Source organism: Pinus tabuliformis, chromosome 1_1 (assembly GCF_031772625.1).
Source record: "Pinus tabuliformis cultivar Carrire ecotype Pingquan chromosome 1_1, CPIR1, whole genome shotgun sequence".
Lineage (NCBI taxonomy): Eukaryota > Viridiplantae > Streptophyta > Pinopsida > Pinales > Pinaceae > Pinus > Pinus tabuliformis.
The window spans coordinates 129,003,706-129,015,451 of record NC_142297.1 but is presented as its reverse complement, the minus strand read 5'-3'; positions in this window follow the sequence as shown (position 1 = coordinate 129,015,451).

The window sequence follows — 11,746 nt, the reverse complement described above, 5'->3', positions numbered from 1 at the left end:
ATGCCCAAACCGTTTGGGCAACCCCTTTGAATCAATGGTTGAAATTGTTGCAGTTGTCTAACATATAATCGTGTGGCTTACAAGGATGACAGGTGGGCAGAGAGGGGAGTTGATCTCAGAGGGAAACGCCTTACGGTGTAATTAAAATTGAATTATAAAATATGGTATGTACATTTTGCATTCATGTATAGAAAGGCTACTATGGATGTCAATTGATAGTTAACTTTTAATATAAAGTTGTTTGAATGCACAAACATACTAGATAAAATTGCATTATAAAACATGGCCTGAAATTTGCATGATGCACATGCATGGTTTGATGCTTTTAAAGGTTTTACATGTTTAAGTTCATGAATATGTAGCAATGAAAGTGAATTTTCATTTAGTTGTTACATTTTGCATGATCATTCTTATCATGTTAGCAGATGATTCTTAGGTTTTGTTTAAAGTTGTTTTTTCAATTTATTTAAAATGAATATAGTGAAATTGCAAATTACAAAACACGGTACATTTTGCATTTGAATGAATCTTATAATTTGGTGTAGATGTATAAAACAATCATAAATTAAAATTGCATTATAAAATATGGGATGTACATTAAATTTAATTAATGTATAGAAAGGCTAATACATTTTGCATTCATGTATGAAATCGTTGAAGACCAGAGAATGTATACATATAAATTACTTGTTGTGCATGCAAACATAATATCAATAGCATAAAATCCTCAATACACCTACATAACATGCAGTATACATATAACTTTGTAACTCAATACAAGACCCAATGAGCATCACTTTCACATCATCACATTCTTAAGAATGTACAACTTAAGAGTGCACAAAAAGAAAGGCTAATCGTGTACTTGAACTCTAAGTTCTCAAAGATGAATCCAAGGAGAAGAAATTGTTGGGCAATTCAATTAAAAATATTCTAATGGAATGCCATCCTCAATGATCTGTTCATGGTCAGCTTTTGAAATTCTCCATTTTTTAATTTTCAATTGTTTTTTAATTGAACTTCCATTAACTTTATGCGTGTTTCACACACCAAGTGACTGTATTGACAACTTATGATATCGAGTTGATAGTCTTGAAAGTAAACTTTACTCTCAGTTTGATGAGTTTCTTGGAAAAAATAACCTTTCAGTAGAATAGACCCTCTTTCATATATAAAATCATTATCATCATAGTCTTCCAATAACTTCATATTTCATTCAGTGCACCACATCAAATAATACTTGACATTTTCTATGTTGTTAATGGGTGCAACTATAACAAAAACATCTCTTGCACAATAAAACAAGTGTAAATTCATATCATAATTAACATGAAATTAACTTTATCAACATGGACTTGATTTTATTATCTATTTCTAGATCTCTATATGTTAACTATTATCTAGGTACTTATACGGCTATTATCTAGGTACTTATACGGAATGATTTTAAAAACATAATATATATATCTATCTATCTATATATATATATATATCTATATATATATATATATATATATATATATATATATATATATATATATATATATATATATATAGATATATATATATATATATATATCCTTTGAAAGCAATTGAAATGTTACCTTTTCTAACAAGATCAGAAACTCAATAACCTTCACATGATAATATAGTCTCCTATAATTCCATCTCTTCGAAGCTTGCAACTGGCATTTTCCCCTCTGTATTTAGTTCTATATATTACCAGCGTTTTACATACATATTGTTTTCACAAACATCATTGGATTGTGTGTCCTCTATGCAAATAGGACAGAACCAAGAATATTTTCTTTTATCAAATGCAAATGCATTTCGGTAATCCTTTGTTTTAATTGAATGCAATTTTCGAGTCCCTTTTATAGTTTCAGCTTCATATGTAATCGATCTATCTACATCTTAGACTCAAATATGCCAAAAAAACCTAAAGCAAATTCAAACAAGAATTTAAATATGTTATTTAAAATGCAATTTACATATCAAAGATAGTCATCGTGATATTCTTTAAACTACATAATTTTTAAAATTTTAAAATTAGAAAAATAAGAAAAATTATCATATATTAAAACTATATACAAGTTAATTTGTATATATATACATACCTCCATACCTCCCTTGATGGGTTAGTCTAATGGCTTAGTGTAGCATCGCACCAGTAAACAACTTGTTCAGCTGAGACAAGTTAGTTTGTAGAGTGGTCCATTTGATATCTTTGAAGTGCTCATTTTATACATGCCCCTGCACCATCATGTTCTCCTTTTCCATGACCAATCTCAAATAAATTCCAGCAATGTTTAATGTGGGTTTTCTTATGAAGACGACACAATCAAGAGAATGATCATGAAGAATTGAATTGATCTACACATCCATCTGACCATATCCAATGTTCATTGAATTTTATTCCATGACCTTTCAATGAGTCATAAATCTTATCAAAACAATGTTGTACAAAATGTGTATCATGTGTACGATCATCGTTGATATAAAAGTGATATTCTTTAATAACATGTTGATTCTCACTAATGCTTTCTATATGATCAACATTTTGTTTAGCATGTCTATATAGAATATGGACAAGCATAGAGACTTGGTCAGAATGATAATATTCACTATGTATTTCATTTTGTGCAACAAATGTGTAATTCTCTGCAAAATCAACTATTGACAAAATGGTCCTTGGTGGAAAAATTTCACGAGATTTTTTGAATTATAGGTCTTGCCATCAAGCTCTATGTGAATGCTTGGTGTACTTATAAATTTATGTCTCAAATTTCTTCAAAAACTCTCACGGAAATTTCTTTCTTGTAAATCAATCCTTTTAGCACTTGTATTATTATTTGAACTAGTCGATGTATGGATATATGCATATCTCTTTCATTCAACTTTTAGGTTAGACAATGATTGATCATTTATATCAATAGAATATTTGTTGTGAAATATATTGAAATTTCTTCAATGATCACATTTTTTACCACCAACAGATTTCTTTTGGTAAAATAAATCATGACTTTCTCTTGCACATAGAATTTTGGATATGAAACCATGGATAGTAGAAGGAGGTGAATTTTTCCAAAATGTTTTACCAGAATTAAGAAAGGTGTCATAATATAATTGAAATTCCATATGATAATGACAACAACAAGTGTCGCGTACGGTGATAGGTTTAACATACCATTGTTTTTGTTGCAACAAAGTTAACGATCAAACGTGAACTATTACCTCAAAATGAGAATTCTAGCAAAAAAAAAACACCAAAAAAACATGAAAAACCAACCCAAAAGCAAAAAGTGCTGATTTTGCATCACCACTTCTTTTTTCAGAGTAAATTTTCAATATTTTTTAAAAATAACAGTAAAAAACAATAAAAAGCCATTTTGTTTGGTGCAAAAAACACCTTGAAATCGAAAAGACTCTAAAAAACCTTAAAATTGCAACAATTTTCAAGCATGAAAATAAAATATCATGTCTCTGAAAAACCTTAAATTTCAAACAATTTTTAGTCACGTTAAAGATAAAATACTTTTAATTGTTTTCGACCATAACATTAAAGATAAAATATCGTGACATCGAAAAACCTTTAAATTGACAATTCTTCAACCATGGAATTAAAACCAAATATTGTGACAGCAAAAAACCTTAATTTTTCAATATATTTCAACCATGGCATTATCGAAAAATTGGATGTCTAAAAAATCTTTAAAAATGAACACTTCAAAAGACTCATTATACCAAGATAAATTTCCTTTTTAAATGCTAAAAGTATAGCTATTTTAAAATCTTAGCCTAAGAAAACTTGACACATTGCAACAAAAATTTAAAAATACACCATCAAATTGACATGTGGTGTAGGGGAACTCGACCTATTGCAATGAAATCTTAAAAATCAATCATGAAATTGATACTTTGTGGGGCAGATGTGTCCATCATAACGATAACTTTAAAATCAACTATCAAATTGAAACATAATGAGGTCGGGTTGCTAGTTGATGATCAATACAAACCCTACCAAAAAAATAAAATAAAACAAAATAATAAATAAGTAGATAAATAAATAAAAATGAAAAATACAAAACAAAGCAAAAATTAAAAGATTGAAAAAACTTAAAAGTAAAACTAAAAAACAAAAAGTTTTAAAAAATAAAACTAATAAATAAAACAATATATTAAAACATAAAAAGGAAAATTTAAAAGGATAAAAAATGACAAAAGAAATCAAACATTGAAAAATAAATATAAAATATCTTTAAGAGAAATCATAACATAGTTTTCAGAGTCGACATGCTTGAATCACTTACTATGATTCATCATCATGACAAAAATAATAAACTATATATATATATATATATATATATATATATATATATATATATATATATATAGATAGATAGAAGAATTGGAGCTGCGAGGGTTTGCGACCAGGTCTCGGCTCTCCTCGATCTGCACTCGCGGGCTCTAAGCCCTGCGCCTATCACCGACTAGCATCCTCTACCTCAAGAAATCAGAGCTGATCGGATCTAGCTCACCGATCCAGACAGCTCTTCGATTCCAGAACTATTCGGATCTTGACAGCTTGTCGCCCCTCTGGCTAGGGAGAGATCTTTGCTGTGCTGCCTCGGTGGCGGCCGGCATTAAGCCTGATGGAGACTCAGGGTCATGATCCTCCCTCTGATCCTGCCGCAGAGGCATTCCATCAACTTCTGGCAAGCTTGCCTCCAAAGAAAAGAAACGAAGCCTCTAAATTTGTCAAGAAAATAGATGAAATTCCAAAGATATGTTTGCCTCCGGAGACCCCCATGCAGGTAGCTTTGTCGCTCGCGGATCGGGGACTCATTGGCCAATTCACAGGACTTTGGCCATCCCCGAAAACTACAGAGCAATGGGTCAACAGGAACTGGGCGCCTCTGATCAGCCAAAGTGTTACCTCATACTTTCTAGGGCGAGGTTTTTTTCTCTTCGAATTTACCTCCAGAGAAGACAAAGACCTGATCTTTAGAAACAGACCGTACTTCATGGGCCCTTAGGGCCTCTATCTAAATAAATGGACACCGGATTTTGACCCGGCGGTAGATGTCCCCAAGGTTGTTCCAGTATGGTTTCGCCTCCCAAATCTGCCGGTTCACTGCTAGAACTGGGACTCCTTGAAGCACATCGACAACTCCCTAGGAAAATTCATAGATCGGGCAAGCAACAAGGACCAGTACGATTGTGCCAGGATCTGCGTTGAGGTAGACTTAGAAGAAGGCTTACCAGAATCAATCAAAATCAAAGTCGGCAGCTGATTCCATGTGCAGATCTTGGATTATGAACAGCTGCCTTTCAAAAGCAGGAAATGCCACGTGTATGGACACTTCGCCAAAAACTGTCCGACCAACCCAGAGCCAGAAAAAGGAAATGAAGAGGGCTGAAATCAAGTAAGGCGAACCAGAGCCAATCAAAAGGGACAAAAACAGGGAGGACAACAGGGCAAAGGCAACCCTCAGAGCAATGCTCAGAAACCCCCTACAAAAAAGACGCAAGAAAATAAATTTGTCCTTCTAAGTCAACCGACAGAAGATGTTCCAGAAGCAGAGATACAAAAGCCAGAATCCTCAAGGAAAAGCACACCTCCAGCTTCCCCCAAAGAAGCTGAGAATCCTAAAGACACGTTCCAAGAAGAGGAAGAACAAGAACAAGAAACTGAGGAGTCAGAAGAAGAAGGAGAAATAGGCGAATCCCAAACTTCGGTGAGACGATCAGCAAGGGGTCGCAAAACAGACAAAGAGAAAAGAGAGCAGCAGACCTACAAAGATAAGCTACAGGGCAGCCAACCAACGCTGGAAAAGCTCCTGGCCTCAAAGCCCAAAATGGGGAAAAATCAGCCCCAAGGCTCCAAGGGAGCCCAGCAGAAGCATAAATAATGAAAGCTATCTCCTGGAACTGTAGAGGTATGGGGAGCAAAGTTAAGGAAGAAGGCATAAGAAACCTAATAAGAACAGAAGCCCTAGATATACTTCTCATCCAGGAGACCAAAATGGAAGAAAAACTCTTCCTGCAAATAAGCAAAAAGTTGTGGCCCAAAAGCGAAGCAAGAGCTAACTCAGCCAGGGGCGCCTCAGGAGGAATCGGTACTCTATGGAACTCCAACAAATATGCACTCACCTCTGAAGCAACCAACACTCATTGGTTGATGTTAAAGATGCAGAACCTTGACACAAAGGAAACCATCACTATCTTCAATGTATACTCTCCAGTCAACATAAGAGAGAAAAAGGAGTGTTGGGACACCATAAAACAACAGGCAGATTTGACAACTCTGGAAAATGTAATCATTGTTGGAGATCTCAATCTCACTCTCCACTCATCTGAGAAAAGGGGAGGAAGCACAGTCCGAGACCCGGCAAGAGAATGGGCGGAGGATCTTCTGCAAGAATGGGACTTGATAGAAATCAAACCCTCAACCGGTAAGTTTTCATGGTCTAACAAAAGAATAGGTCCTGGGCATATAGCTGCCAGGCTAGATAGATTTTTCATCCAAAGTTTTTTCCTGCTTCTTGGGCTAGAATCTAGAATGCACATTCTCCCATTTAGCATCTCGGACCACAAGCCGATAAAGCTAGAGCTGCTTGCCCACCCAGATCTGGGACCCATTCCTTTCCGCTTCAGTCCACTCTGGGTAAAGGAACCCCTATTCATGCAAACAATCAAAGATTGCTGGAGCCAACCTGTCAATGGCTCACCTTTTTACATTTGGGAGGAAAAACTCAGAAGGACAAAAAGAGTTTTGAAACGCTGGGCAAAAACTCTCCTAAATCCAGCAACTGAAAGGAAAGTCATCAAATCCTCCCTTGCCTCTCATCAAACTTGCATGGAGAGCGCCATAATCATAGAGGAGTTGATTGACCAGGAAACCCATCTACAACAGAACTATCATAAGGCCTGCTTGGCAGAAGAAGAATACTGGAGATTAAAATCGAGAAATCTCTGGCTGAAAGCTGGAGATAGGAATACGGGCTTCTTCCACAAGCAAGCCCAGGTTAGGAAAAGTTTCAATATTATCTCTGAGATCAAGGAAAATAATGTCACGCACAAGGAATTTGCAGACATCAAGAAAGCGGCCTACACGCATTTCAAAAATCTATTCACTGAAGACCAGAAGAATCTTCTTCATCAAGAGCTGCTAGACATTATTCCTCAAGCAATCTCTCCCCGTATGAACAGGATCCTAGAGGCCAAAATCACAAAAGAGGAAATTAAAAAAGCCCTCTTTGACATGGAGCCCGACAAGGCCCCGGGACCAGACGGCTTCTCTGCCAGATTCTTCCAAGTTTGCTGGCCGATTGTGGAAAAGGATCTTCTTAAAATGGTACAAAAATCTCAAAATTCTCAGAAAATAGGAGGCAGCACAAACTCTGCTTTCTTAGCTCTCATTCCAAAGGAAAAAGGAGCCAGCAACTTCAGCAGATTTCGCCCGATCTCGCTTTGTAACACTGGGTACAAATTAGTTACCAAGGTCATCGCAAATAGTCTGAAGTCCATCCTACCAAAAATAATTCCGGAAAATCAAGGAGGCTTCATTCAGGGAAGGCAAATCGTGGATAACTACACTCTCGTTCAAGAGGAAATACACTCAAGTCTCCACCGAAAGGAACAAGGTATGGTGATCAAACTAGACTCAGCAAATGCTTTTGATCGAGTCAATCATAGATTTCTGTTAAAAGTAATGTGTAAATTTGGTTTTGGAGCAAATTTTATAAAGTGGGTCCGGGCCTGCATCTCAGAGCCTTGGATTGCTCCCCTAGTAAACGGAAGAGCCACTAATTTTTTCAAAGCCTCGAGAGGCCTCAGGCAGGGATGTCCTCTTTCCCCTCTGCTTTTTGTCATTCAAGCCTTTGTCCTCAGTTTCCTGTTAGAGAGAAAATTGCAAGACCAAGAGATCAATGGCCTTTGTATAGCCAGAGGGGTCAAAAGCTTAAACCACGCCTTATTTGTGGATGATACCTTGCTATTAGGTAGCGCCACCCTCTCCTCAGCTTCCAATTTCAAAGCTGCCTTAGATGTTTCTATCAAGGCTTCTGGTAGCACCCTTAACAAGAATAAATTCCATATCTACTCCTGGAATACTTCGCCAAGAAGTCTATCTGCTATCTCTAGATGCCTGGAATTTGCTGCTTCATCCTCTTGGACCACTTTTAAATACCTGGGCCTCCCTATCTGCCTCAAAAGACTCTCAGTCAAAGACTGGCATCCTCAGCTTGAAAAGTTCAAATCTAGAATTCAGTCCTGTGGTTTTCGTTGGCTCAACGCTACTGGCAAGTCAATTCTTGTAAAATCTGTGTTGTCCAGCCTCCCAATTTTCCACTTTGCAGGTCTCCTTGCTCCTTCAACCATCCTCAGCAAGATGGATGAGTTTATGCGCAGGTTCTTTTGGAAGGGCGGAAAGCAAAATGAAAGGAAAATCCCCCTTATCAGTTGGGAAACCATTGGCAAGCCGTTGATGGAAGGTGGCCTAAACTTCAAAAATATAGGTCATCAGAACGTGGCCATGGCAGCAAAGACCATCTGGAGGATCATTGCGCCCAAACCTGGATGGGCTCAGCTAGCCTTATGGAAAAAGTATCTCAAGGGATCCCGATTAAGATGCTTAGAGAACGAATTTCAGGCTCAGAATTCGCCTCTCATTAAGCAGAATTCATCATTCCTAAAACTCTGCATCAAAGCAGGCCCCCTAATCAGAGATCATTCATATTGGATCCCCGGGAATGGCAGGAGGATAAACATCTGGTCCGATCGCATTATGAACAGGGAGCCTCTTGAAAATAAAATCGTCACAAGGGACCTGCGATCGTGGATGAACAACAATGGCCTGCGCACGCTATGGGACATATCGTTGTGGCATAACGAAACCTGGACGGGCTGGAAAGCAGTGGAAGTGCCGGATCATCTGCGCAGGGAATGGACCGTGTTGACTGAGCATCTACATGGCCTGGCCCCCACGCAGAGGAGAAGTCAGGATCGCAAGGGATGGGGAGCGCAAAGCAGAGGTTACACCGTGGCCATCGGCTACAGAAAATTAATGGAGAAACCGCACGTTCCTCCAGATCCAGCGCCGTGGCATGGAGTATGGCGCACCCCCTCATGGCCGAAGACAGATCACTTCGCCTGGCAGCTCTGTCATGGAAAAATACTCACCCACGATATACTACAGAGGAAAGGAATACAGGGGCCTTCTATATGCCCGCTGTGCAAAGAAAAATCAGAGACAGCAGCGCATATTATGTTGGAATGTTCGTTCTCCAAAAGAATCTGGGAATACTTTGTTCAGAATTTGAATCCCAATCTCTTATTGCCAAGCTCCATTGTGGAGCTGTTTTCAAAATGGACAGCCAACTATCCAGGACAGCCTTCAAAAAATCAGGTAGTAAAAACAGCCTGGGACATTCTTCCAAAGATAATATGCTGGCAAATCTGGCTTGAACGTAATAGAAGAATATTTAGAGACATAAAACAGAACAACAAGGTATTAGAGAGCAAAGTTAAAAGCCAACTCAGGGAATGCCTAGCTGACATTAAAGACGACTCAAACCTCAGTCAACAAGACATCATCTGGGGTACACTCATTGGCTTGCAATTCCATCCAGCAAACAGAGCTGTCCCTTCTCATAAAAATTGGCACATAGGAAAATCTGAAGGCGACTTCAATGCGCTTTCAGGACATACTCTTTTCTTTGATGGGGCAGCAAAGGGAAATCCGGGAAAAGCTGGCGCTGGAGGGGTCATAGTAAATCAAAATGGGGAAATAATTCACTCCTTTGCATGGGGGCTTGGGCATACAACCAGCGTGCAAGCTGAAGCTCTTGCTTTATATCAAGGACTCAAGATCCTCCAAGACACAAATGTTGAAACAACCAATGTTATCGGGGATTCTCAGATCATAATAGATGCAATGGCTTCCAGCACCACTGTGACAGATCTCAAGCTCACTAGACTGATATCCAGAATCAAGGGGCTTGGAAAACGCTTCCAGAGATTAAGCTATTTTCATGTGCTGAGAGCCTTTAACAAAGAGGCAGACAAAGAGGCCAACAAAGCCACTCTACTCTCAATAGGAACCAAGCAGAAAGACAAAGAAGAAACATGGGATCCCATACCTTAAGATACAGGATCAAATGATTTACTGTCTTCTCTTAAAGCAATATGTTTGTATCTTCAAATGGGGGGAAACGCTTAAAAGCATGAACACCAGATCAAAGAAGATTTTTGTAAGAATAAGATGCATATTCACACACAAATGTGACCCGCATCAGAATAAAGAAGACCTCTATGTAATCAGATTATTGGCATTCAGCCCAAGAGGAATATAAATACCCCATACCCGTTTTCGTCAAATATATATATATATATATATATATATATATATATATATATAACACAAAAAAGCATAAAAGCTCTATATAAAAACAAACTTATTTCAAAAAGATAAAAATAAATAAAAAGAAAAAGAATTTATTTAAGGAAAAAAAATTAAAATTTAATACTAAGAAAACAGATAAATTAAATTAAATTAGATTAAAAAAAATTAAATATAAACTAAAACAATTTAAAAATATTTAAATCACAAAGTTAAAAATAAATAAATTAAAAATTAAAAAAACATTAAAAAAAACCATTCAAACCAGAAAAAGAGTTAAAATAAAAAATAAAATTAAAAATATAGACATTATAAAAAAATTAAAATTAACTTTAAAAAATAATTAAAATTTTATAATTAAAAATTATTTTGAAAAATATTAAAAATTAACTAAAAAAATTAAAAAAAAATTAAAATTTTATAATTAAAAATTATTTTGAAAAATATTAAAAATTAACTAAAAAAAATAAAAAACAAATCTAAAAAAGGGAAAAAACAAATATAATTTAAGGGAAAATTTTAAAATTATAAAAATAGAAACCAATAATAAAACAAAACTAATTTTTTAAAATAAATAAATAAAACTAAAAAATATATTAAAGAAACATTTAAAAAAAAATGTAAAAATATATAAAATATAAACTTTATAAAAAATAAAACATCTAACAATAAAATTAAAATAATAATAATAATAATTTTAAAAAATACAATAATTTTAAAAAATTTAAATAAAATATTTAAAAATCTAAAAATTTAATAAATTTATAAATTTATAATTTAAAACTTTAAAAAACCATAATTTGAATTTATTTATATAAACAAATTAGATATCATTTTTTGGGATTCAACTGCGTTAAGTAAGTCATTCAAACGTATGACCATTTCCATGAGAGGTAGTCATAACTGACTAATTTCTCATGATTTTTGAATAGTTCACTTAGCACTCATTGCATCGGGTGATGCTCACAGGGGTGAAGAAGTGGGATTGAAACTAGTGAAATGTGGAGAACGAATCACATAGCATCAATCATCACTTCCGGGGCTTGCACCCGGTAACCAAGACTTCCCAGGAGGTCACCCATCCCAGAACTCCTCTGGCTCAAGCGCGCTTAACTGTGGAGTTTTTCCACAATCAAGCCCACTTAGCTTGCTACCCCATTTGCAAAACCTTAGCAAGTATTGTGCCTCATGAACCATTCAAGTAGAGATCCCTTGACTCTTTTTGAATTTAAGTATGGGGGATTTACGCAGTGCATTATATTAGATATCATTTTTTGGGATTCAACTGCGTTAAGTAAGTCATTCAAACGTATGACCATTTCCATGAGAGGTAGTCATAACTGA